This window comes from Maniola jurtina, chromosome 15 (genome assembly GCF_905333055.1).
Source record: "Maniola jurtina chromosome 15, ilManJurt1.1, whole genome shotgun sequence".
In the NCBI taxonomy this organism is placed as follows: Eukaryota; Metazoa; Arthropoda; class Insecta; order Lepidoptera; family Nymphalidae; genus Maniola; species Maniola jurtina.
The window spans coordinates 4571088-4598486 of record NC_060043.1 but is presented as its reverse complement, the minus strand read 5'-3'; the positions used below and the strand labels follow the sequence as shown (position 1 = coordinate 4598486).

General features: G+C 36.4%; 1 non-coding gene across 1 annotated transcript; it reads left to right on the top strand.

Annotated features, from left to right (window-relative positions):
* Positions 1-20311: 20311 nt before the first annotated feature.
* On the top strand, positions 20312-20384 carry Trnak-cuu. Its single transcript has one exon. It is a non-coding gene; the product is annotated as a tRNA-Lys (tRNA).
* Positions 20385-27399: the final 7015 nt, after the last annotated feature.

The following is a 27399-nucleotide window of genomic DNA, read 5'->3' as shown; positions in this document are numbered from 1 at the left end:
AAAGTCTAATTGAATAAAAATATTTGAATTTTGAAAATCTGGTAAACTACAGACAAAGATTATTTAGATTACTTATAAGTTTCAAAAAAATTCATAGAGATTGGTTAGTTAATATTCAATTGAGAAGCAAGCTAAGTACGTTTGTATGCTTTCGGGAGCACTCAAGGTGATTGATTCAAGTGAGGATGAGACCATTACAAAGAATTTGTTTTCTTTTTGTTTACGGTTATGTACTTGAAGATTATGTAAATATCACTCAACGTAGAGTTCAATAGTCAAGGCTGCTAGGCTAAGCACACACTAAAAACTTCCAACATCGATTTTTGCAGCAAGGATATTAAATATCCAGTACACTTTCCCCCGGCACTAAGCATTCACCAGTAGGTACCTATTATTTGTAGGAAATACGAGCAACCACCGAATTTCTTGTTAGTTCTTCTTGGGAAGAAGGGCATTCCGAAATAGCAGTGGTAGAATAATTTGACGATTCGAACGCACTTTGTAAAACTTTATTGAAATAAACATAGGTACATACACTTCTACATACATCTAGTACAATTAAATATACTTAGGTAGCATATGTACCGATCGACTGATTGACCATGAAAATGAACTTATATGCAGAAACTTAGCAGACTTGCAAATTGGAAGGTCAAAATAACCTTAGTGTACGCTGGGCTTAAACTAGTAAACAAGTAATTTATGAAAATTGAAGTAAGTCCATCTAGTTGCCTTGAGCGGTGCAGCGATGTCTAGACTCCCGGTGCGGGAGCTTAGAGCTAATCTTCGCACACAGTTTAGTATAGCTTAACTCCATAACGTCAGACAAGATTTATAAAGTCCTTTCAGATTTTAATCTTAACGTGTCCCTACACAGTGTTGACAAAATTATTGAATACTGATGCTGTCTTTACTAAATAAACGAAAGGATTTTTAGTCAAGGAAACAAGTACGATGTGTGTAGATGCAAGTAGATCAGGGTTGCCAATTCATAGCCTGAAGTTTTGAATAGTATCATTAGGTCGAGTTTCTCAAAATATGTTTCTCTTCTCATTCTGGGAGGACTCGTACTCAGTAGGCGGCCGGGGATGGGTTAATAAGATACATTGCTTTGGGAAGCTCTGTTCTAGATAATAAAATATTTTTGACACTTGCTGTGAAGATAAAATGTCAAAAAATCAGGCATTCAATAGTTTAGGAAGCTCTGTTCTAGATAACAAAATATTTGTGACACTTGCTGTAAAGATATAATGTCGAAAAATCAGGCATTTAATAGTTTAGGAAGCTCTTAGGGGCCAATAAGATACGTTTTAGCTATTCAGTCTTCTTTTCATTCGTTTCTCTCTAGACAGTGCGTTTATGGTCGTCACTTGAGTGTTTTGGTACGCTTGACTTTAGTGCCTTCCTAGTGCACTGATGTAAGGAAACATTCACCGCTGCTCTCCCTTGATCTAACCATCTCAAGAGTGATCTGCCACGTGGTATTGTACCCTCTATTCTCTCTTGAACCAATAGTCGTTCAATCGAAACATCCTAATGTCTTGATACATGACCAAAGAAAGTAAGATTGCCAGCATGTATGATGGAGGATAGCCGCTGCTTGATACCAGGCTATGTAACAGCTTGTGTCAAAATCTTTTGGTGCCAACCCTAACGTCAATAAACTCAACAGCAGTAACTATATGGAAATGCCCTTATTTAACGCACACTGTTCTTGCAATTACTAGGCAATGAAGCATCGACGTGAATTAACTTCCACTTTTGGTATTTGCCTTTTACGTGCAGTACTATGATTAAGTGTTATTGTTCTAAGGCCTACCGGTTGTCCAAACTTAGTAAATTACGCTACACTACCGCATTTATTTGTTTCTATAAGTTCTAGAAACGATTTCAATATAAATATTCCTTAATGCTAACATAGTATTACATTCTTTCATACGTTAGGAGGTCAAAAAGTGTCCTACAATACCTTTTTTCATTTTTTTTACATCTTTTTACATTTTTCGTACGTAGACTCCCACTAAGACAGGATGTTCTGAAATTTCAACCGATCGGGTCGATGCGAGTCAGCCTTTGACTGGTGAAAAAGAAATAACCCTTTTGTAAATACATAAGCTGTGATTTTGTATTATACGTTTGTTTTGTTAATGATACAAAGTATGAATAAATCGTATGTTGCAGGAAAACCGAATTCTACGCATTTGTATAGATTAATATATTCAAAATTTTCCTGGTTCCCGGTAAATAGTCTACGCGTCAAATAAATAATTAATTACCTATTTGTTTATTATTATTCCACTATAACTTCTCGACATTAGACTGACGTCCGTCCTACTTTCATTTTAAACATTTATTTATGAGTCCCAATTTTTAAGCTGAAGCGGTAGCGATTAAAGATATCATACTTAATGATGGTTATTATTAGCTGTTATTATACTAGGTACCTTCACTTCTGAAGAGTATGAAATTGTTTTTGGGTCGTAAATATTTTTTCGTAATTTAAATCAAGTAAAATATCAAATTGTTTTTAATTATTACAGTCATGGTTAAAAAACCAAAACGCTTCTTGCTCCTTCCAACTCTACCACTTTCAACAGTACCTACTAAATGCATTGGTCAAAAATTTTATTTAATCTCTAAAGAATAATAAATAATATTATATGCAATAAATAATATAGAACAATAAAGCAGAAAGCACCCTCCACCTGCGCCTACAATGTCACAAACCTAAAATAAGACTTTTAGCTTAAACCATTTACAACAACAACCTATCTCCAGCTCACTACTGAGCACTAGTCTAGAACGAGAAGGGTTGGGCAGTGTGATAGACTATTCCAACACGCTGGCCAAGTGTGGATTGTGAAGTATATTTCGGTTTGGTTTGAGGATAATGACATCTGCACATGGCTGCTTTCTAAATCAAATTATGGGTAGTGAGAAAGACTTATTTTGTTAGATTAAGAATTTTGTTGTATTGTTGTATTTAATTAGATTATAATAGGGCTGACATGTACTTTTAAATGTATCAAAGCCCTTAAATAAATAAAGAAAAAAAAAAAAAAGTGTGGATTGGGCAGACGTAGTTTAAATAATGAGGTGATTTTCATTTTTAACTATGCCGAATCTAAATCGCGTTTTGCTGTATTCTTGTACCACACTTTACTTTTAATTTCTGGTCTCAGACCAAGCAATGACTAACGCGGGAACAGACCTGAACCCAAGTTCAGTTCTTCCGAGTACTTGACCTACTGTGGGCTACCGTTACGTTGATTTGATGACTAATGACAGGTCAATAGTTTTGTTTGTGTAAGCGACTCGAGGAGACGTGCAAAATTAGGCTGTTGTTGCAATTTTTTATCCATTAAACAAGTTTAAATTATTTATCATGTCGCATTTTAAAATACTAGCCGATGCACGCGTCTTTGTCCGCGTGGATTTAGGTTTTTAAAAATCCCATGGGAAATCTTTGATATTCCGGGATAAAAGTAGCCTATGTCACTCTCCTTTAACTATACCCATGCGAAAAATCACGTCGATCTTTTTCTCTGTTGATTGAAGGACAAATTAAATAAACAAACACACTTTCGCATTTATAATATGGCTAGTGGTATTATGTAGGTAGGTACCTACGTAATGTATATTAGGGTTTTATACATTGAGTCCTGCATTTTTGAGTCCCGTGCCCGAGAGGTGCTAACGGGACTATTACTAAGCATCCACTGTCCATCCATCTGTCCGTCCGTCCGTCCATCTGTCTGTCCATCTGTCTGCCTGTCTGTCAGTGGGTTGTATCTCATGAACCGTAATAGGTAGAGAGTTGAAATTTTCAGTTGCCGCTATAACAATAAATAATAAATAATTAAAACGAAATAGGTAAGTAAGTATGAATAAATACTTAACGATAGCAATTTTTTTATTAAATATCGTATTATTCCTAATCAGGTTTCACAATATCACAATAATAATTATTTTTGTACATTTTCCTGTAAGTAGATGATAAAATATATCCATACTATAGGTAAATTCGTAAATCTATTTATCTGTCTGTCAACTTTTCACGATCCATCCGTTTAACGGATTTCGACAAAATAGTACAGAGATAACATGTGTTAAATAATTAGGTAAGTAATTGAATAAAAAATAATGTAAGGACAACTCAAGGGAAAACTGTGATTTACCTACTGATATTATTACCTACTGAAGTGAAATAAATTCGGTAAAGTGACTAATAGTAAGTCATGACAAATAGCTTGGTTTGTAAACTTTTCGATATTTGGGCTAAGGTACTTTTAGATATTTTTGTAAACAATTTTATATATTGAGAAAAATATGAATCAAATTCATTACGAATATCCTAAATGACCTTTAAAGTTCTAAGACTTAATTTTTATTCGTAGAATAAACTGCAGGGCAAAAAATAATAGACTGCATGGCACTGGATCTCAGGATTGATAAATGATTCGAAACGTGGGAATGAAATGATTCAACCAAGATAAGTGTTTAACCCTTTTATAACAAAAGGAGTCAAAATTTAAAATACTCATATATCTTTTATTTCTATTTTTATCCAAAAACAAGTTAGCTCTTCACAGTCTTAAGGATAAATTCTATAGATCTTACTTTGATTTTGTTCAGATTTCACTTAGAGTAATGAAACGCTGATTAACAGAGCTCTCTCCGTCACTTACTCCATACAATCGTAGTTCCCATTTCATTTGAATATTAAGCAACCAAAGTCCATGAAATTTTGCAGACATAGTCTAGAAACTAATATCTGTGTCTGTGGTGTTTTAGATTTTTCTAAAAATATGTAGTTTTAAAATTACAGGGGCTCAAAGATTTGTATTTTTCTTTAAAAAAAGGCCCAACTTTGTGCTCGTTTTTCTAGACAACGAAGCAATTTAATGAAATTTGGAAAAACCACAGACCTAGAAAATTTAATAAATATTATGTAGTAAAAAAATTATCGTTATATATTTTATATTGTTATAATTATGTGGGAACTACGAAAACCAGAAATTACACCCAGAAATCTTGAAAATTTCGTGCTGTCTCGATTTGTGCAAGCGGGGTGGTGAAGTGCGGGGGACGACACGTGAAACTGACAGAAACGGACAGTCTAAACACACGGGCCACATTTAGACTGCACCCGACTCCAAACTTGTCGATAGGTCTAACTAAATACATTTCAACTTGCGTTAGACGTATGCGTTACCTACTCAGACGTTGCCTGTAGATAAAAATATGTCTCATGTTTGCTGGCAATAGCGTATGCATCAAACCCTGCAAGTTGCAACTCTCTTGCAACCTATTCCTCACGCAATACGCACAGCTTTTATATTATAATTTTTGACAATGTATACTATATGTAATGCCATATCACAGGTCACTCTCTGATTTATTGCTAACAATTTACTTCCAAATGCAAAGAAATCTAAGTGTGTTGAATTCACACTGCCCAATACCAGGACCTTAAATGACATAAATTCATTGATAAATAATCATATGTTGAAAATAAAGGAGAACCCCGTGTTTCTCGGTATAATGTTAGATGCAAAGCTTCTATGGAACACCCACATATCAACACTTGATGGTAAACTCAGCTCTGCTGCTTACACTGTTAGAAAAATTCGACAGGTACTGACGTGGAAACTGCAAAAATTGTATATTTTGCCTATTTTCACTGTATTATGTCTTACGGACTCTTGCTATGAGATAAAGCGGTAGATATTGAGAAAAAAATGTATTACAGAAAAGGACAGGACGTGCAATTTATAATTTAAAACCGCGCGCTGCCATACAATAAAAATATAAGGAAATAAGTACCTTATCTATTATCTTATAGTAGCTTCTAAATATATTTACAACTAGCTAATGCCCGCAGCTTCGCTCGCGTGGATTTAGGTTTTTAAAAATCCCGATCCTTTCATTTCCCAGAACAAAAGTTGCCTCTCCGTAATAGCCCGTCCCCGGGATGCAACTTGTTTCTGTATCACGTAAGAATATTTAAACGGATGATCCTTTTCAAATCCCGAGGGATCACCAGGATTTAGGAATGCAATTTCTTACAGCATCAGGGTTGAGGTCAACGACAAAGTGTTTACTTGGTATAGATACCTTCAATATCAATTAATAATCGACACTTTTTAAATCCCATTAGCTTTAGTAGTCAGGTCCCCTGCAACATCAGGGTTGAGGAGTTGGAATCCAAATTTTTTATTGAACAATGTCGCAAACTTTCTTTATCGATTAAAAAAACTACCCAAAATTACGCAGTTAGGTTACCTGCCAAATTTCATGGTTTTGAGTCAACGGGAAGTACCCTAGAGGTTTTCTTGACACACACGACAGACAGAGAGATAGACAACAAAGTGATCCTATAAGAGTTCCGTTTTTCATTTTGAGGTACGAAACCCTAGAAAACGTAGGAACGGCATTCCGAACCAGTGGTAAATTTTTCTGACCATCCAAAAACACTTTGAAGTTTACCTAAAAGTTTACAGGAATAAAAATTTACCATTGTATTCCATTCCATTTCATTCTATTCCATTCTGTTCAAAGTGAACGACTACTATAATATCTATTATATATACGACTAACATAATATGTATTATAAATTGTGTGCCGTTTGCATTCTCACTAGGTTCTCATTAAGTTTGTTTTATTTGGTTAAACTTTCTGGCATTTATATTGTTATGACGTTTAATTGGCAAACAGTCTGTTTATTGGCTGAAACTCAAAAATTCAGCCAATCACAACAAAGAAAATATTGTAATAATGATTGATGCAGCTTTCTGTAATTGAAAACAAAATATTTGACATTAACTTGAATGTGACAGTGTTTTCCGAATAGGGTTGCCAGAGGCCCCGTATTTTACTGGTTACCCCGTATGTCAGGATAGAGAAACCGGTAATTATGAAAATAAAATACGGGGCAAATAAAACTAAATATTTTTAGGGTTCCGTAACTCAAAAGCAAAAAGAACTCTTATAGGATCACTTCGTTGTCTATCAGTCTGTCTGTCTTTCCGTCTGTCCGTCTGTCCATCTGTCCTTCTATCCGTCTGTCATGTGTTCATGAACAAATATTAGTATTTTCAATTTTCAAAGTAAGATAACTACATATATCAAGTGGGTTATCATATGAAAGGGCTTTACCTGTTCATTCTAAAACAGATTTTTATTTATTTTTATGCATATTTTTTTTAATGCATAACAGTTTTTGATTTCTCGTGTAAAATGTCGAAAAAAATACCCGAATCGGAACCCTCGGTGCGTGAGTCTGACTCGCACTTGGCTGGCGAAACCGAACACTGACGTTATGTCCAGTAGAAAGAATATTTTCCTTTTGCGGCAATGCGTAGCCGAAACCCACTCGATATTGATCATGGTCGTAGCCAAGGCGGCGGGGCTTGGTTTGAGGATGTTAGCCTTTTTTTATACAAGTTAGCCCGTGACTTTAATCTTTTCTAGTGGTAAGTGATGATGCAGTCTAATTTCTTGGCCGTTAGGGCCATACTAACCATATAACTAGCCATGACCGAAGCCTCCCACCAGACCAGAAATTTAGAAATGGCGACTGCGCCTGGGAAGCCGTCAAAAACCTAAGCCTAAAATAATACTTACACTATTTCTTGCATTTGCTTACCAATTTTTTTTTGGAAATATATCAAACATTTCGCGCTCACTTCACTCGCGCTTTGAATTTGTATTACTTGGTGTAAGCCCCGCAATTTCGTTTGCATGAATTTAGAGTTTTAAAAATTCCGTGGGGGATTTTCCGGGCTAAAAAGTTTATGTCTGGGATGCAAGTTACCTCTGAATAGTAAGTACCAAAATTTTGGTAAAGAAGATGGGCCGTGAAAGGGTAACAAATAGATAGGCAAATAGATATACTGTCGTATTTGTAATATTAGTATGGATAGGGAGCTTTAAAAATAAAATCTTGCTATGGCTAAACTCGTTTCCCTTTCACTTTAATTCTTTCTGTAATTGAACCAAAAACACTTACGCTCACTGCGCTCGCGCTTTTTTATTGTTGTATTTTATCTCACTGTCAAATTGAAAGGCGAAATTCCACTAACCAGGTAATTAGCCCATAAAGTTGAGCGAATGTTATTTTCCTCATGACAGGATTCAGTTCCGGCCCTGATAAAACCTCTCCCGAAATCGATTCCTGGCTACGGCCATAGTATTGATACTGTGAAGGTGGAATTACAAGTTAAATGTAAATTTAAGTTAAAATGCAAAGATTGTATGCATGAAATGTATAACATTTTGCTTTACAAAATTAGAGTTTTTAAAAGCTATTTAAATAAATAAATCTTTTATTTAAAATCACATTGCAAACACAGTTCACCAATCAAGACACGGCAACATACAGAGAAAAAATACAAAACTTACAAATAAACTGAAATATCTAAATAGGCTTTCCATGCATTTCAGAGAGAACCACCGCCTATTTCTTCAAATACTTCAAATTTTTAAATTTCTTCAAATCTAAACCCCGTATTTTTGATGGTGGTAGCCTGTAAATCAAAAAGAGGCAGGTGGCAACCCTACTTGCCACATGACATTACAGAATGAAAAATTGTTTTCATTACTCGGTAAGCCTACTGCCATAGTTTCACAGAAAGTGTGACGGTAGTTGTGACCTCTGATTGGTCGACTCTCTTTCACTATTTGCTAAAATTGATGATTGCAACAACAATTTTTTCTTTTTTGTAATCAAAAACAGAACACGGACGTCATACAGGTTGACTAATTGCAATCATTTCTGACCGGCTAACATTGTTCCGCTAGTGGCTCAAACTCACTGTCGCAGTCAAAACATGGTAAATTCAGCCAATCACAGCAATTAGAATTGGTTATCACAAATGCACCGATCTAGGAACCGAGAATACACGAACCAGGGCAGATAGAGATGAGAACAATAATATCATACGTAGGAAATCGACGGGGGATCGTTGACAATGATCCTCTTAACTAACCTGGTAGCCCGCGATATCCGTAGCGAAACGAAGATTGTATAGGTGAAGCTGAATGAAGGGACGACGAAGCAATTCTTCTAGTGTAGCCCATAAAAAACTTGATACCCTTGGGGCTCTATCTTATCAATCGATCAAAGTAAGATAGTGTTAAAGAGACAACGCTAAGGGTTCCAACTAACCTAGAAGCCGGTGAAATCCGTAGTGAAACGAAAGTTCTGTAGGTGAAGCTGAATGAAGGGATGAAAAAATACCTATTTGGAAATATTATGTAACTAAAGGATGGCATTTTTACTTACCTTCCCCAATCGGTTTCTAATCATACTTATTAAATAAGTAGGTAGTTACTTACTATTATTACAATATGTTTTCATCAAATTAAACTAGTGCAAATATTTGCCAAGTTATCTAATACTTACTTCGTATTTTATCAAAATTAGGTTGAATTGTCTAGATTACGCAAAATTCTAAATTAGACAAACATTACGTAAGCAAACAAATCACTTCACTCTGGTAATATTATGAATGCGAAAGTTTGTTTCTATGTATGTCGGTTTGTCCTTTAATGACGTGGCAACGGAGCAACAAATAGATGTATTATATAGAAGCAGGCGTTATTTTGCGGAACTCCATGATATACAAGGAACCAAAAGCTTAATTTGCTATACCTAATCCGCCAACCAACGAAATCTGTATGGTGCAACATGCAGCATGCGACATGCACCGTCCTTTGCACTTAGGCATTGTAAGGTCTATATCTCCTGAGGATGCTCCGGTGTCGGCGCGACACACGCGTCGAATGGTGTTGGGATTTGTGTGGTGCTGCGTGGTGGTGGTACGTGTGACTTGCTTGCTAGCGGGCTTTTCCTGCATGTTTGTCAGTGGGAGGGCGGGCGGTGCGTGTCGCATGCTGCATGTAACACCATACAGATTTCGTTGGTTGGCGGATTAAAGCAAATTAAGCTGCTTTTGGTTCCTTGTACAAATAGATGTGATTTTTTGTACGAATGGAACCTGGAAAGTGACATAGTGAGCAAGTCATTGGCACCAACTAATAAGGATAAAAAGAAAAAAACAGTGTAGGTACATTTTATATATAATATATAGAGCTAAGTACTTATAGTATTCAAATTCCAAAGAAACTTCGACTGATTTTTTCAAATTTTTAATAGTAATAACAGAATAACGTTGGTAACGTATTTACCGTTACACAATTAATATGTAGTAGCTGTAAGTAAATAACTATAAGAATTGACTACTGTAAAAGAACTTTTGTTACACCTTCATATCGCATACAAAATCATGACCCCTATCACAAACAAACGACTACAAATACAGAATTCAATTTACACATAACAATTAGTTTGGGCCTGTCAGTGCGACGACCCGCCGACATCCTGCGCGATAATGCGCGTACGCTGGTGGCCTGCGAGCAATGGACCTACAAACATAAATTAATTTTATTTACCTATTATTATTATTATATCACTAACTCTCAGGCCTTGCACAAAACAGATACATATAAAAGCCAAAGGAAATACAATATACATACTTACATACCTAAAAACAAGAGTAAATTAAAAACTTATAACACCCCCGACAAGTGAAGGTTACGCAGTAACTAGAAAAGAGCTAATAACTTTCAAACGGCTGAACCGATTTTCTTGGATTATAGCTAAGAACACTCTCGACCAAGCCACCGTGCAAACAAAAAAAAATTAAATTAAAATCGGTTCATTAGTTTAGGAGCTACGATGCCACTGACAGATACATAGATACACACGTCAAACTTATAACACCCCTGTTTTTGGGTCGGGGGTTAATAAATAAACCTACATACACATTACATAAATACATATGTATAGGTGCCGAGTGGAGGATTACACCCCGGCAGGGGAGACCAGCAAGCGGAGTCTAGCAAGACCGCTTTTTGCATCCTGGCTGCGAGCGAACTACCACGGAACCAGCATAAAGTAGCCCCAGCTTCCATAAAATAGACTACTACACTAATGTTTCACCAGGCAAATCAAAGAAAAACAGGACAACAAACTTTGAACTAAACTTTATTTATTTAACTGCATCAACGAAACTAAGCTCGTTTTCTTTGTAATTTTTTGCTCACAATAAACATGATACGGTCTACGCTAATCCCCTCCTGACCTCCATACCTACATTCAATTCCTCGTACACCGCAGGTAATACTTCATCCAAAATTCACTATGCCTCCAAATGACTCACCATTATTTGAGATGCGATGACTTGTCTTTGCTTATTTTGTCGGAGGCTCTACTGACTGCCTAAAATAGGTTTATTGTACACAAGCGTTCACCCGCTACTTTGTCTGCGTTTTTCTGCCTTTCCATTGGATTAGCATACATAGCCCCCATTTCACCTAGACAACGGAACGATTTGTATTTAGCAGAACTTACATCCTTTAACTTAACTGCCAAGTTTCAAGTTTGTAGGATATATTAAGTTTTCTACTAAGATTCCGTTTCGTAGCTTAGTAATCTCTAAGATTTTTCATAGAGATAGAACCTGTTGGCAAGTGATGATGTAGCCTAGATAAATCGCGCTTGCCTAGAACATGCGCATTTACTCTTGATTTGAAGGTATATATTATACCTAGGAGAGTGGGGAGGAAAACTGAAGGGCTTTCCATATTATCCTAGCGGTTCGAGGTAGAAACGAGGAGGCAGATCGCTTCTATGGGCCGTGGAATTTCGACTACTTACGGATGGATGCCTTGCGGTACGATAATAGGAAGGTAAAAAAGTAACCAGGTACAGTAAGGTAATAATAACGATAGAAAGATTTCGTCATTAGGGAGTACAGACAAGAACTCTTTTACTTTCATGTATATGCAAAAGTCAAAATTTAGGTCATTTTAGTGAAAATATATCCATTGTTATTGACTTGTTTCAAGAAAACTTAAATAAGCGTAGCTACGGCATGAATCATGCATTGTTCTAAAGGATAAGTTTATTATGTACCTGTTCTGCGGTCCTTTATCTAAAAACGGTTAACTGTAAAAATAGTTTAAGAGTTATCGCCAAATAACATGGAACTTCTAAAAAGTTTAGCTACGTAGGACCTAACTAAAAAACTTGATCCTATACGTAGTAGCACTTTTTTGTAGAATCAACAGTTGTTGAAAATTCCGACGTTTTTCCGAAGACGAAAACTACTTTTTGCGGATACTTTTTTCCATTCCAATCCATCACCCTGTATGCGTCCACTGCTGGTCATAGGCCTTACCAAGAGCAGTTACTTACCAAAGCTTTTTTTTTTAAATAGAGTTGGCACTGTGTTAGGTGGGTTATGCCATTTTACTTCAGTAAAAAGGCCCAAAGTTCATGTTTATTTGTACCTAAGTGAGGTAGTATTATTAAAAGACGTTTTATCATCCTCTCAATCATTTTTATCACGACATTTCAAACCCTTCGCATCTGCAGTTGGGAAGGACCCATTCAATTCATTCGTTTAATAGCGATATTTACGTTTATGGGTACACATTAAATGCAATATTGAGGTTACACTTACATACTTACGAACAAAGATATTATAAAACTCCAGATAGGGAAAACTCATACAATCGTATCCAGAGAGTGAAAATAAATTCGTACGTTTGTGTGTGTGACATGTATTGAGTAGCGGTATAGAGTACATTCTACATAATATAATTATACCTACTGGGCCGGTGTTTACGCACTCAAAGGTATCTAACTGTCTACCTTGGTCACACTTACTTTGATTGTCTAAGTGTAAAAGAAAAATACCAAATTGTGGCTTATTCCCACTGCTTCATCCGCATGGATTTATGTCATCTAAAGATCCCATTAAAATTTCTAGAAACCTTTCCATAGTGCATAGGGTACCTACTCGAGGAATCATCATCTCAACCCATTGCCGGACCACTACTGAGCGCGTGCAGTTTTCTCTCAGAATGAGAAGGACTTAGACTTAGTCCACCACGCTGGCCAAGTGCCGATTGGCAGACTTTACACACCTTTGAGAATTTTCAGGTTTCCTCACAATATTGCAAGTTATAGTTTTTTTTTTTTTGTAAAGAATATTAGCCATGCTAATCATGACTCCCCTTTCCCCTCCAATTAAGCGTAAAGCTTGTTCCAGGAGTGTATAGGACAATAGTTCAACGGGTGGGGTTTGAACCGCCGACCTTTCGGAATTCAGCCCGCTCCTCAACCGTTGAGCTATCGCGGCTCTAAACACACATAAGTCTGAAAATAAGCCGAAATCTACATCACCACTTTGTTGAGCCAGTTATTACGCTTTAAAGTAGGAGCTATATTAAATTAACTCTCCATATTATATAGATCTAATAATTCTAATTAAAAATGATACGAATAAAGTAGACTTTGATGTACGGAAAAGTCGCTTTCCCAGCAGCCCCTTGCATAATTCAGTACCGCACAGCTATATTGCAACTCAGCCACGTACCCTATTAAATCCTAATGAACCAAACCAACGCATACTTTCTCTCCTAGTGCAGCCTTGACCCTTGTCCGGTCGAGTTAATTCTTTTTATTAGGTAATCAAGAACAGGAGCTCTCTGTCCAGGATTGTACTTAGTTAGGATCTATTCAAATCATTCGTAAAGAATCGTCTAATCGAATCCTCTAACCTTCTACTATACCTGTTGTGAAAATGTTTCTGTCTCTCAGTCTATTAACATTTCACGCATATCCACTTACTTAATTGTGGCTTATGGTAAAGAGATAGCTTGCATACCGGAGACGGACTTAGGCTACTTTTTATCCCAGAAAAACAAAGGGAATGTTCTAAATCCACGCGGACGACGATGTCATGGTGTCATCTAATAGCCAATCTCTTTCTATGCCTATAGGTCTAGGTTTCTATGCTATAAATATTTTAAACTAAATATTTGATATACATTGATTAGATATTCAACTAAGCAATCAATAAAATACAATTAAAAGAGGAAACATGAGCAAAGGGTTTCAGGAATATAGACAGAGCTGTTCTGTTAAAATCCAATAATCTATTATCGACTTTACTGTGGTATATTGAATTTTCAACAAATGTAAAAGTGCAGATTCTCAAATTTCTTCTTTGAACAATTTGTTGAAAAGTGTACGGAAACCCAGACAGACACGTAGACACTTACGGCAAAGACACAACTCATTGAGTTACCTTTGTCTGTGTGTCCTTTGTACCTATTAGAGAATCTAACTTGTGCCTGCATTCCCATTCATTTATAGAAGTTCTAACTAAACCTTTGCTCGGGCGTTTCTAAAAAGTCTCTCGAGAGCCGTAGACCACGTTATTGGGAAATCTCAAACTTCTAGAGATAACGGGCAATGTAATCGGAATGCTGTCCATACAAAAGTTTGATTCCTATTAATCACCAATTATTAATATTCAAATGAGAATCTCGTCAGTCACTTTTTCCTTTTTCTTACAAAGTTAGATAGATAGATAGGGATATTTCTTTCCTATTTAGAATAAAGGAAAAATGCACCTCAGCTCTGCTCCACTCTGTGAGTGTGCGTTGCGTCTTGTTCTATATTTTCTTTTAAGTTCACGGCAACGGTGAACAATATCCAGTCCGCTATGATTGCCATCCTCCTGTATTTATTGCCGAAGCATTCCTATTACAAGGTAAACAAAGTGTGCCTCGACTCTATTCTGTGAGTGTGCGTTGAGCATTACTCTGCATTTTCTTTTTTAAATTTTACCTGCACATAAAACAGGTGAGTCATGTTCGTGCATGGCTGCAACCGCCACGTCACATCCATTGAATATGAATACAGCATTTACTAAAGAAATTAGCTGAGTCCGTTCTTTTCACAAAAACGCTGATCATGATCGAAATGTAATGAATCGTAATTGCTTTAGCAAATAAGTGAAGGAAAAGTAACAGTTAATATAAACAAATAAACTGTATTATTTTACCTTGTTTGTAGAGTAAACATTTGTTTATCCTTTGCTCTCCAATTTTAAAATATGCAGGTACCTAAGTTATTTTTTATTGAAATCCTCTTAGGGCCTTAGCAACACAAATATTCCTAGCGCCGGCAATCAGCGATGTTTTGACAGCATCGATGCTGGATTGCTTTTTGAGGACTCTGTGTTCGACTTCGACGATATCGTTATCGAGCATCGAGTTTTCGAATATCAACTCGATCGCTGCGATTGGGTCTGGGGATTGCACCTACTATGTGCAGAGTGGAGCGTTCAAAAGCGGCATCGAGCTTCCGAAAAGCAACTAAATCGCCGAGAGTATTTTCTTTGTACGCTATGAACCTAAAGTCCATTTTTCACACTTGCCTAAATACCTAGTTCAGACCAATTTAACGATTCTAAAAGAAATTTATGCAATTGTATCTCAAAACGGACTTTAAACCGATATCCAATCGTATAAAAGCGGTTCAAAACGTAAAATTATTCCAAATTTCACTTGAAAAGCAATATCTAAAGTGGTGCATCTTCCAGTGGCGTCGCGGAAGCAGTAAATCAAGTCAATAATAAAAATCCAATAAAAACAACTAAGAAGTATGAAAAATTACTTCTTTAGAACAAATAAAATAAATCACATTTATGCATTACATACCTACGTTGCAAAATTTCCTACGTCGGTGTGGGTGCCTACACATTTTATTCACGTTTTGCAACGTACTTTGGTACATTTTTGTCTTATACACCAAACCAAGCGATTGGGCGTTCCGGCACGCTGCCGTGTCGAAACCGTTATGTGGATAGGTTTAATAAAACTGCAATACCCTTCCAAGTTAGCCCGCTTCTATCTTAGACTGTATCATCACTTACCAACAAGTGAAATTGACTGCAGTCAAAGGTTAACAGATCAAAAGCTATGTACTAGTTGATTGCTAGCAGGTCAACTTTTAAATTCCACCAATAGCCCATAGAAATCTTTTTTACTCAATATACCTGTAAATACCCCAATGATAACAATAAATTCCTCCAACCATTCAACCATAATACAACATGAGCATTATTTACGCAATTGATCTTACAAGAATTGACACTGGTATAAAGGTTTAATTCACAATCACTGATCATTATAATTCGCAATAGGTACCCACTAAATTAATTACAGTAAGCAAAAGATCCATCGCGCTCATTACATTGGTCGTAAAAGCCGTCGCATCGGGCCGTAAACGACGGGTGAACGATTCAATATGTTCGCATTGTCAAGGAACCGAGGAATGAACGTATGGACCGAATTAACCTTTATCATCATTGATTTCACAAATTGAAGCAACTATGCCTTATATTATAATACAGATAGGTATGAGATCAGACATGCTTTTAATAAGCACCAATTTTCATTGAGGTTTGTGCTTTGTCATTCGTTAAGTACTTACAATTACCACTATTTTATTATTAATATAATAATTATTCATTATTAACCTACCCAGTTGTCACAAAATTACTCGTAATACTTACACCTACTTGCAGACTTTCTTCAATAAAACCGGAATACGAAGTCGGACTCAAACTCTTCCCCAATAACTGACCTTTCGTTTGAAAACCTCGGACTCTTACCATTTACCAAACCTGAAACCACTGCATGACTATACCCTCAAAACCAACACTGTGGCCTATACAGATTCAGTGATTTCTTTTTTTAAACCCCCCCCCCCCCCCCCCCCCCAAAAGAGGGGTGTTATAAGTTTGACGTGTGTATCTGTGTATCTGTCTGTGGCATCTTAGCTCCTAAACGAATGGACCGATTTTAATTTAGTTTTTTTTTGTTTGAAAGGTGGCTTCATTGAGAGTGTTTTAGCTATAATCGAAGAAAATCGGTTCAGCCGTTTGAAAGTTATCAGCTCTTTTCTAGTTTTCTTATAGAGGTTTTTGTGTCAGGGTTTTTTTTTAATTCTCATGGACACTCACTTGTACAGGATATTGCAACGAAAGCTCCAAACTATGAAAACTTTCAGAAGGAAAGGCTACTTTACATTGTTATTATCAAGCAAATTGAATATGAATTTATGCGTGAAAATTACTAACGCCGGCGATTATAGCAAGTGAACATCGACGATATCGTCCCGCTGACACGCACTTTCAATACAAACAACCACTGACCTCTAGTAATAAAGTAAAGTACGCTGGACTTGCGATTGCCGACCTGTTTTTGAAGCAACTTGATTGAGCAACTCGCCATCTTGGCGCTGATAGCAGAAGTGAGCGTCATGTGAGCGTACTCGGAACTAAATATTAGTGACTATACGTGACATAATATTGTATATCAAATCTTTGAAAAGAGCAACCGCCGAGTTTCTTGCTGGTTCTTCTCGGTAGGAAAGGCATTCCGAACCTGTGGTAGATGCTCTTCGCGATTCAAAAGTACTTGTAAAAGTTTAATTGAATAAAAATATTTTGAATTTTGTTTTTTTTTATTGATGAGACACAGCGGTGGTGTGCTACGGTACAAAAATACCTAACCATCTTTTGTATGGCAAATCGTTTCCATTGTAAGTCCATTTCAGTGCAAACAATAGTGAGCTCCGAGCTTTATATTTACACTATCAACAAAGTGCGTTGCATTTAAAAAACATTTTTCGTTATTGCAGAGTGCAAAACTGTTGTCACTGTTGTCCAGTCGACTGGTAACTGAATTTTATGAGCAGTTTTATGTTGCGAATCGATGCAATAAAAGCTTGCTGTTTTCAGACAACATAATAAAATTCCAATTCATTTTACAGTAGCCCTCCAATAGCTCAACGGAAAAGAGCGAACTAAGTGCCAGTTTAAATCTCACCACTTGGATTCTCCAAAGGTTGCGAACTCTTTTGCCATCCGTCGCAGAGGCTCGGACGTAGACGGGCTGGCCATGATCGCAGACCTGCACCCTTGAGAAGAGCTTCCGGGCGATAGACACGGGGAGCCTGTCGCCCAATACGTAAATCGCCATCGAGTCGGGAGACGCACCTTTCTGTGTGTGTGTGTGTGTTTGTGTGTGTGTGCGCTTGTGTGTGTGTGTGTGTGTGTTGTGTTTGTGTCGTGTTATGTCGAATTTATTGGTTTAAGATGAGGATCTACCTCAGCCGGCACCCCTGGCTAGGTTGCGCGAACTAATTTGGCCCTGTAGCCCAGCCACCAGGCAATGCGTGCAACGCCGTGGGGTTTTAGTCGGTAAGAATCTGACACAACATCCGTACCTCCCCGGGCACGGTGGTATCCCTGAGGATTTGCCCACGAAAATAAGGGTATTTTTAAAACGCAATATGAATATTTCACTTTCCCCTGTTCCGAAGCTTAGAGGGGTAGATAAGTACGACTTTCGATTTAAGAACATTGAACTAATAATACTACGTACCTCAGTGTTTAAGAATCGCCCCCTTATTCTAAGGGTACGACAATAGTGCTAGGGGGTGGAGTATGTAGAATGTCAACCGTCGGATTTCAGTTCGTTGAGCTATCCACCATAAGACCCAAAGATCACTGCACTATAGCGTGACGTTAAAGCCACAGCCTGCTAACTAATTTCGAGGCGTTAATTTATGATCAAAATTAGTCTAAAGTTATAATTTTGTTACATTTTTTTCCATAATATAATCTAATTCATACTTTAAATGCGAATGTGTCTGTCTGTCCGTTATTCCATGGCCCATCCGTTTTTAACTGCTTTTTATCACGGAAAATCAAAGAGTTTCCACGGAAAATCCACGCGGAAGAAGTCGCCGTCGTGAACAATAAAACACACTAAAGTGATGCGTCACTAGTTTGTAGTCTTGTTGTAAGTAGTCTGTATCTAATTACTATACGAGTAGAAAACATTAGGTACGATTTAATTTGAAACAACACATGACATAGCGTGAAAAGTGTGTTTCGACATAATGTTCAAGTTTTCCATTACCAATAACTAATTAAAAGGTTATACCCAAAAATGTACGTTAGAATCAAATGAATGAATCAACGGGAATCCCGCTTTCAAACTGTTAGCATTACGTGCGAAATAAACCGCAAAGTACACAGAAACCACTTTTCTAAATCATTATGCTCAAATTAATTGGTTGAGATGAGTCAGAAATATCCGTTTAGGTAGGTCAGTAACTATACACACACCTATGATTAATTTTTGTTTATTTTGAATGAGTTAACTCATTGAAAATAAATAAAAGTTAATCAGTTCATTTCTTAAAAACCGGTAGGAAATTGCTCACTATTATCTGTTACCTACTACAACTAACTATAAGTAAGTATTGACTAATTTTCTTAATAAATATTAGGGAATTTAATTTGACGCATATTTTCCCGAAATATACTCATATTGGTCTAAGCCTATGCAATGTTCGTTAGTAAAAGTTCCGTAGGCCCTTATCACTAGACAACTCAAGTTAGATACTTACGTGTATCTGTGGTAATGTGGTAATTTATGGTATTTGATGTTGGTAGTTATGGTTATGATGAAATATAGTACTAGGGATAACACTAGAGCTTCTGTATGGACTTCTAAGAGCCGTGTAACGCCTTAGACACGTTTCCGTGGTGTTGTGCGCATTGGACACGTTACCGTGGTGCCACGCTGCCGCCACACGTCATGTGTGTCCAAACCTTTACAACTACAACGCCGATGCCCCTAGACATCACTACAGGCGCCACGACACTGCGCGTGCTGCTCAATATTCCGTCAACGTCCGCCGCAGGAAGTGGCACGCATGACAGACAGTTAGATTAACTTAGCAACACCAATGACCTAGCTTACCTGTGCGACGATCACTGTCGCGTTGATTAAAACACATCACGATTTATTGTAGGTAAATAAATAGGAAAAATACTTTATGTAATCCTCATTTTAATCTTAGGTAGCTTTTTTAGCGCCTCGTTAATTGATAGTCAAAGTTCTCACCTCCATGATATGGGTATAGCCTTCAAGTCAAGAGTGAATAGGCATCTTTTAGGGCATAGAACGATTGCACACCAGCTCCTATATGGTATTCGTTGATATTACTATATCAGACACCTAGCCGTAAGTCACAACAACAACTGTACAAAGTTATGTCGCAATCGGATGAGTGGTATAGGAACGCATAAGGGGTATATCTAGTATTAACCTGGCTACATGTGTTCAAACCCCTTTCGTTTTCATTTCCATTCATTCAATATGCCTTGTTTATTTTTATACTTTACCTTTATAATGTTACAAAACAAAAAAAACTCCTCAGACGTTGCCCTAGTTTCACTTTTTCAGAATATTTTCCTACGATAAAAAGCCCAAAGAATGTTTTGTGCCCTGGTGATAAAGAAACAGTTTATAAATAAAATACCCACAGTAAAATTACTGTCTGTATATTTAAGATCATCTTCCATCAGCCCGGCTAGCTCAGTCGGTAGAGCATGAGACTCTTAATCTCAGGGTCGTGGGTTCGAGCCCCACGTTGGGCGATACGTTTTTTATATAATGTTAATTTTGTTCGGTCGCTGCCGAACCTCTGGAGACAGCCGAACTCTTGTAGACAAGCTGTACAAGACAATAAAGAAATCAAAAAGAAACTACATTATAAAAGGCTAAGCCACAAATCTTCTTGTTCTTTAAACAAATCAAAACAATTCTATAAAAAACCAAAACGATACAAAATATTTTTTTCCACAGCAACTAAGGAAACACTTAAACCTCCAAAGTACTTTCGCTCTCCGATAAGAAACAGTATGCTTGCTAAGTGATTTATTATTTAACATTAGCCGGGTTATCTCCACCATGTTTACTGCCTATAATACTTTGAAATAGCTACTGATAAGCTTTTATCAACTGCAGTCAGTCATCTTCTTTACATTTTAGAATTTTAACTTGAAAGCTTTAATTTAAAAACTTTAAACCTTGGCCATAAATTTCCGGGTGAATTATGGATGATAGTCGCTTCACATTGGATCCCAAAAGATAAAGAAAAAATAATTATTTGGCTAAATAATAATTACACTCCACGCAACGACGACGTAAGTAAAACAAGTGTAAATTAAAAATTTATACTTAACGCTCCCGACAAGTGAAGTTTACAATAACTAGAAAAGAGCTGATAACTTTCAAACGGCTGAACCGATTTTCTTGGATTATAATTAAGAACACTCTCGATCAAGCTACCTTTCAAACAAAAAAAAAAACTAAATTAAAATCGGTTCATTAGTTGAGGAGCTACGATGCCACAGACAGATACACAGATACTCACGTCAAACTTATAACACCCCTCTTTTTGGGTCGGGCGTTAATAACACATACATAACTGCATAAGGTTGTAGCGCTGATTTTCAGGAGGAATCTTAATGTTGATAGTTTCATGGCAATAGAAACTTAAGACCTATATGTAGGAATTAGCTTTGTTCATGGGCGACGGTAATCAGGTGGCCCGCCTGTTCATTTACTCGCCATTTGAATTTGAAAATGTCAAACATAATGGGATTTCACACAATTTAAATCACTTAGGTAGGTGCGAATACCTAACTACATACCATCAGATAAGATCGTTTTAATTTGCTGTCTAAAGTAGAAATTGAAATTGACTAACCCTTCCGATGGACTCTCTCCGTCACTCGTTTCATACAATCGTAGTTCCAATTTCATTTGAATATTAAGCAACCAAAGTCCATGAAATTTTGCAGACATATTCTAGAAACTAATATCTGTGTCTGTGGTGTTTTAGATTTTTCTAAAAATATGTAGTTTTAAAATTACAGGGGCTCAAAGATTTGTATGAAAATTTTTAAGATCGCATAACTTTGAAACCGAATATTTTAACAGAAATCTGGAAAACCACAGACATAGATATTAGTTTCTAGAATATGCCTGAAAAATTTCATGGACTTTGGTTGCTTAATATTCAAATGATATTGGAACTACGATTGTATGAAACGAGTGATGGAGAGAGCCCCCTTAAATACAAAAATCAATATAAGATCTTACTTAATTATTTAAAATAATATGCGTGTTTGTTTTTTGGTTGGTCGCAACAAAACAACGTATCGACGTGTTTTTTTGCATAGATAAGTATAGTATTAAAGACCTGGAGTAATATTAAGTACCTACTTCTTATTCCATCAAATTAAATAGTTCCCACAGGATTTTAAGGAAACTTAAATCCACGCGGACTAAATCACAGATATGATCCGTTACGAGTAAGTCTTATCCATGTCTATGGTCTTAGTATAATAATAATATAATTAATTATAAGTAATCTGATATTTCTAACACTATCCGTCTTAGTAAAAAATCGTGCGGAGTACATTAGCCCCTATGGTTACTTACTTAATGTTTTGCGTTATATTATTAGATGTCACTTAAGTGTGCATCACGAGATAAAAATGCACGGGATGCTGAGCATATTATATCGATTTTTATATTGCATTTATAAAATTAAATACGCAATGTGTCATTACCAATGATTCACTACCGACAATGTGTGGTCAAGTAGTGCTATTGGGATGATAGCAGAAAATGACAATACAGATAATAGTACTAGGTATAGCAGTTTCGATTATGTAACAATTCGCAGTACAAGCGGATAACGACCCACTTAGTTTATTTTGTGAATTAGTTCAAACTTAATAAGTCCTTGACACCATTTTTATCAGTTCCCATATACAATAACATAGTCTAGGTAAGATTAGATATACATCTTTACCAAGTATATCTCCTTTCCTTTCCAAGTATTTGATTGGAAACAAAAGCAAATTGCTCTGACTTATGGACAATCTCAAAGTAACCAGCTCGTCAGTAAACTTAGGATGAGATCTATAGAGCGCACTTTGACTTTGCTCAGACTTAAAACACTGTTAAAACGAGACAACATTATACCGCTAGCATAAATCAGTCTCGTTTTAACTGAAACTTAAGTCTAAGCAAAGTCAAAGTGGGCTCTATAGATTTCAAACTTAGACTCTAGAGCACCGAAGAGATGTAAGCTCTCTTTGCGTGTTCTACCGCCTTTATTGTTCTGCGGAGTTGTCTTACTTTATTCCACCTTCCCTTTCTGCCAGCGCACAGAAATTGCTTGGGCCAAGCAATTTCTAGAGCCTCTTCACAACTTGAATGCCTGGTATACCTACTTCGACCATCCGATCTTTTTCTACGCACATGCAAATTGTGGGGTCAACTTCCTTGCGGTGCATTTAATATATTTCAACATGAGATACCCTATAAGTTTAGATTCCCTTGACAGGTCTCGACAGACACGACAAACAGACAGACAACGAAGTGATCCTATAAGGGTTCCTTTTTTTTAGTAGTATGGTCCCCTAAAAAGAAGCTGTGCCCGCCGGAGTTCCGTTTCTTATATTATAGGTACTAAGGTATTAAGGTTTGTAGAATTACATACGAACTTAAGAGTACACAATGGCCGTATAGCTCTCTTCTCGAGAAAAAAATACTTAAAAGCACTCCCGTACAACATAATACCGGGTCAATCAACAAACCGCACGACACCCTTTGAAACAATCGCAGCAAACGAGCTCGGGCCGATTAAGCTTCCCTTTTACGCTTTTTAAGCCACACAACCCTTTGTTCACTCCGTATCCAATTATTTGGTACGTCCACGCCTAAAGCCCCCTTACACAAAAGCTTCAGTATTCATTTCGAGATTCCGGAACGGATTAAACGGTTCTGTGCCATATGTTACAGATATCAATTTATTATACCAGATCCAGATTTTTGACCTCATCAATCCGTTTCCTGTTACCAGCATTTAAGTGATAATTTTATTATTACTTTCAAGAGAAAAAAGATAAATAAAAATAAATAAAACGTTTATTTTCAATCATCTTGTTCCATACATATAAGCAGGTAGTTTTTGATCTCGAACAATTTGCGTGCTCATTGGCTCATATACAGTTTAAAATGTTGCAAGATCAAGAACAGGCTATCCTAGCTAGATTTTTAGAAAAAAGATGTTGTAAGATCGAAAAATTTATGATGGAGCATGGCTTTAGCCAGGAATTGATTTTGGGAGGAAAGTCCGCAATAAACCCAGCCGGGTAATATTTAATCATTTCCTCAAATGCAAGATAACAATAATATAATATTATGTAGAAAAATGCTTAAACTGGTACCTAAATCATTTTTCTACAATATACAATTACTATAGGATGCCCGCGACTTCATCCGCGTGGATTTAGGTCTTTAGGAATCCCGCAGGAACTGTTTGATTTTCCGGGATAAAAGTAGCCTATGTCTGTCCCCGGGATATAAGCTAACCCTGTACCAAATATCGTCAGAATCGGTTAAACTGTTGGGCCGTGAAAAGGCAGCAGACAGACAGACAGACACACTTTCGCATTTATAATATTAAGTATGGATATAGTATGGATAGTATGGATAAATTACATTATTCAAGAATATTATCCTTAAACCTACATTACCTTACCTTAATATTACATTATATATATTAGGTATAAATTACACTCTTTATCCATGGATCATCACTACATCTCATTCAACGCTATTCAAACCGTTACATTTTACTGAGCGAGCAGTTTTAATACGTAAGGCGTGCCATAGCCTCTGTACAGTTTATCCCTTAACTGCAACAGCATGCGTCACGGATCCGTGCGGATATGCCAATGGGGTGTGGTGATCATAAATGCTTTGACCTTTTCCAAGCCCCGTAGGTTATTTAATAATAATAATAAGAATTAATAATGTTTTTATGGAAAGCAGCTTACGACTAGTTTTTTTACAAATTTCTAATTATTAATTACACAGTTTTAGTTAGACACATAACTAAAAATAATTAAAAATAATTTAGTAAACCTAACAAAACTAGCACAAATTATTGATCCACTGTCACTAAACTCGGTAGAACCTGTATTTTAGGCGACAGTGCTCTCCTTTACTAATTGAGTGTGAGTAACTAAATTATTAGGTTTAATTTACTTTTTTAATTTACATAAATTATTTCAATTTTTTATAAAATTTAAAGTAAGTACTTAATTTAGAGATCAATGGAAAGTTTTTTCTTAGCGACCGCATAATTTTACATTGCTATGTTTTGGACAACAATTGCTTTTTTACTGGACTACAATCGCAAAAGAAAGGGTTATGATTTAGCAGTCTTTATAATGTGTGTTTGTATTAATGTATGATCCACCGTAGCGCCTAAACTGGAGAACCGATTTGTTATTATAATAAATAATTACGGTTTAGGTGGCAGGCTACATAATCCATAGGGCGTATAAATTTACATAAAAAAAAGTGGAGGTTTCCTATTTGTTTTTTTGAGTGGATTAGAAAATAAAATGGGTGCATTAATAAATAATAATAAGGCAAGCGCCAGAAAATCAGTTTTATTACATTGCACATTCACTGGGTGGTTTTAGTTTTTAGTTTTTTTTTATTGTATTTGGGTTTTTGTTTTGAACTCAATGAACTAACTCTAAAAAAAATTAAATTAAAAATTTAAAAAACCCCCGACACATAAACCTCTAAAAAGTAAAAAAATAATAGGTAAGTATGTAAGGGCCCTTTAAGAATAGTATAAATAGTAAAGTTTTTATCCAAGCGTTCGTTGCGTCGGGGGACCGCTACCTATCATAAACTATGAAAGTCATCTGTTGTAGCAAGAATAGTTTTTGTTAACTTTAGCGGTCCCCCGACGCAACGAACGCTTGGATAAAAACTTTACTATTTATACTATTCTTAAAGGGCCCATACATACTTACCTATTATTTTTTTACTTTTTAGAGGTTTATGTGTCGGGGGTTTTTTAAATTTTTAATTTAATTTTTATTTCACGCTTTTTAAACTTTTATTCATAAATTACCGTTTATTTGTGCCATTCTAAAACCCAATTTCTATAATAATATAAATCCAATAAGGCAGCTAATATCTCTTCAAAAGTAACATCAATGTTATGTTAATTATACGTTCCATGAAATATTTTTGACCGAACATCACTATCTCAAGAATTATCTGAATGACTCACATAGTTTAACATGACCAAAACGAAATATCTGTTTCTAACATGTCGTTGCTTTAAAAATGTACCCATTTTACGTAGTCGTATAATAGTTCGCTTTTCAAGATATACCTACGATTAAATTGAAATCGACTTTCACCCGATGAAATAAGGAATAAAGTGGCTTGTATTTCATTTTGTTTGTTATTGCATGTAAAATTTTTATTTGACATAACTTTCAAAAACCGGTCAAGTGCGAGTCTGCCTCACACATGAAGAGTTCCGTACAAGTATTTTTTTATGTAATGACAATTCAGTTGTCGGATTTTTCTGTTTACTTGGGCCAGAGGAGTAGAGTGCTTGGCCTATAACATATTGCTACCTGCCTTTCATGATTCTACGTAAACGGGAAGTACCCAATTTATAAGTTTTGATTCTCTTGAAAGATGACACACAGACAGACAACGAAGTGGTGAAGGAAAACATCGTCAGGAAACCTGCATGCTTAAGAGTTGGCCATAATGCTCCCTCAAAGGTGCATGAGGTGTGCCAATACGTGATTGGCCAATTTGGTAGCTTCTCATTCTGAGAGGAGACTTGTGCTCAGTAGTAAGCCGGCGATGGGTTGATCCTGATGATGATGAATTTTTAACGTATTTTGTCAAAATAAATAAGCTGAGTTCAAGCAGATATAATATAAAGAAGGTGCGCCTAATGCATCATCCAAACCTGCGCGACAAAGCGACTATGATGCGGGAACCTCAGCCGCGCGGAGGGTCATCGCCTCCTACGATATTACTATACGATATTACGATATTACTAAAACAGTCGAGGCTACATCTTTTTTTTTTCTACAGATACCTACTGAACCCTAAAAATAGTTTGACTATGGTTTGGGTTTGGGTTGATTGTTCGTGGCCTTTGGTTGACTGTTGGATATTATAATTGAATTGATGTTTTCTCGTTTAACTGTGATTATAATATTTTATAAATTAGAAACTCCGCGCCTACGATCCAAAGTATCGGAGTTTTCCAAAACATTATTTTCAAATAAATAATTATGTATCTAAGCAACGTCCATCTTGACAGCTTGACATTTGCCAATTGACATAATATTATGAACCTCTGTTACAATAGTGAAAGATCCCAGGGCCACCAGCCGTCACGTATTTTCTGACGAACGAAATGTGGACGATTGAGTAGTGTTAGTATATACTAAGAACGCATGCCTACAGACCTGCTAGCTTGCTTAGACGGCCAATTTTCAGGTATCAGGTAATCAAGGTACATAAAAACATTACTTACCTCACGTGAGTTCTCCAATTTTTTTAATTTTTAGCTGTTTTTTTTAATATTAATAATTAATTGACATAAGTAAACTATAAGAGAGTGAGGAGAAGTCAATATATCCTAATACATGTCTTACTCAGTCTCATGCGCGTAGATAATGATGCCCTCGCGCTCAAACCCACAGAGGCATTAAAATTGAATTTAGGGGATGATTGGCCCTCTGGATCGGT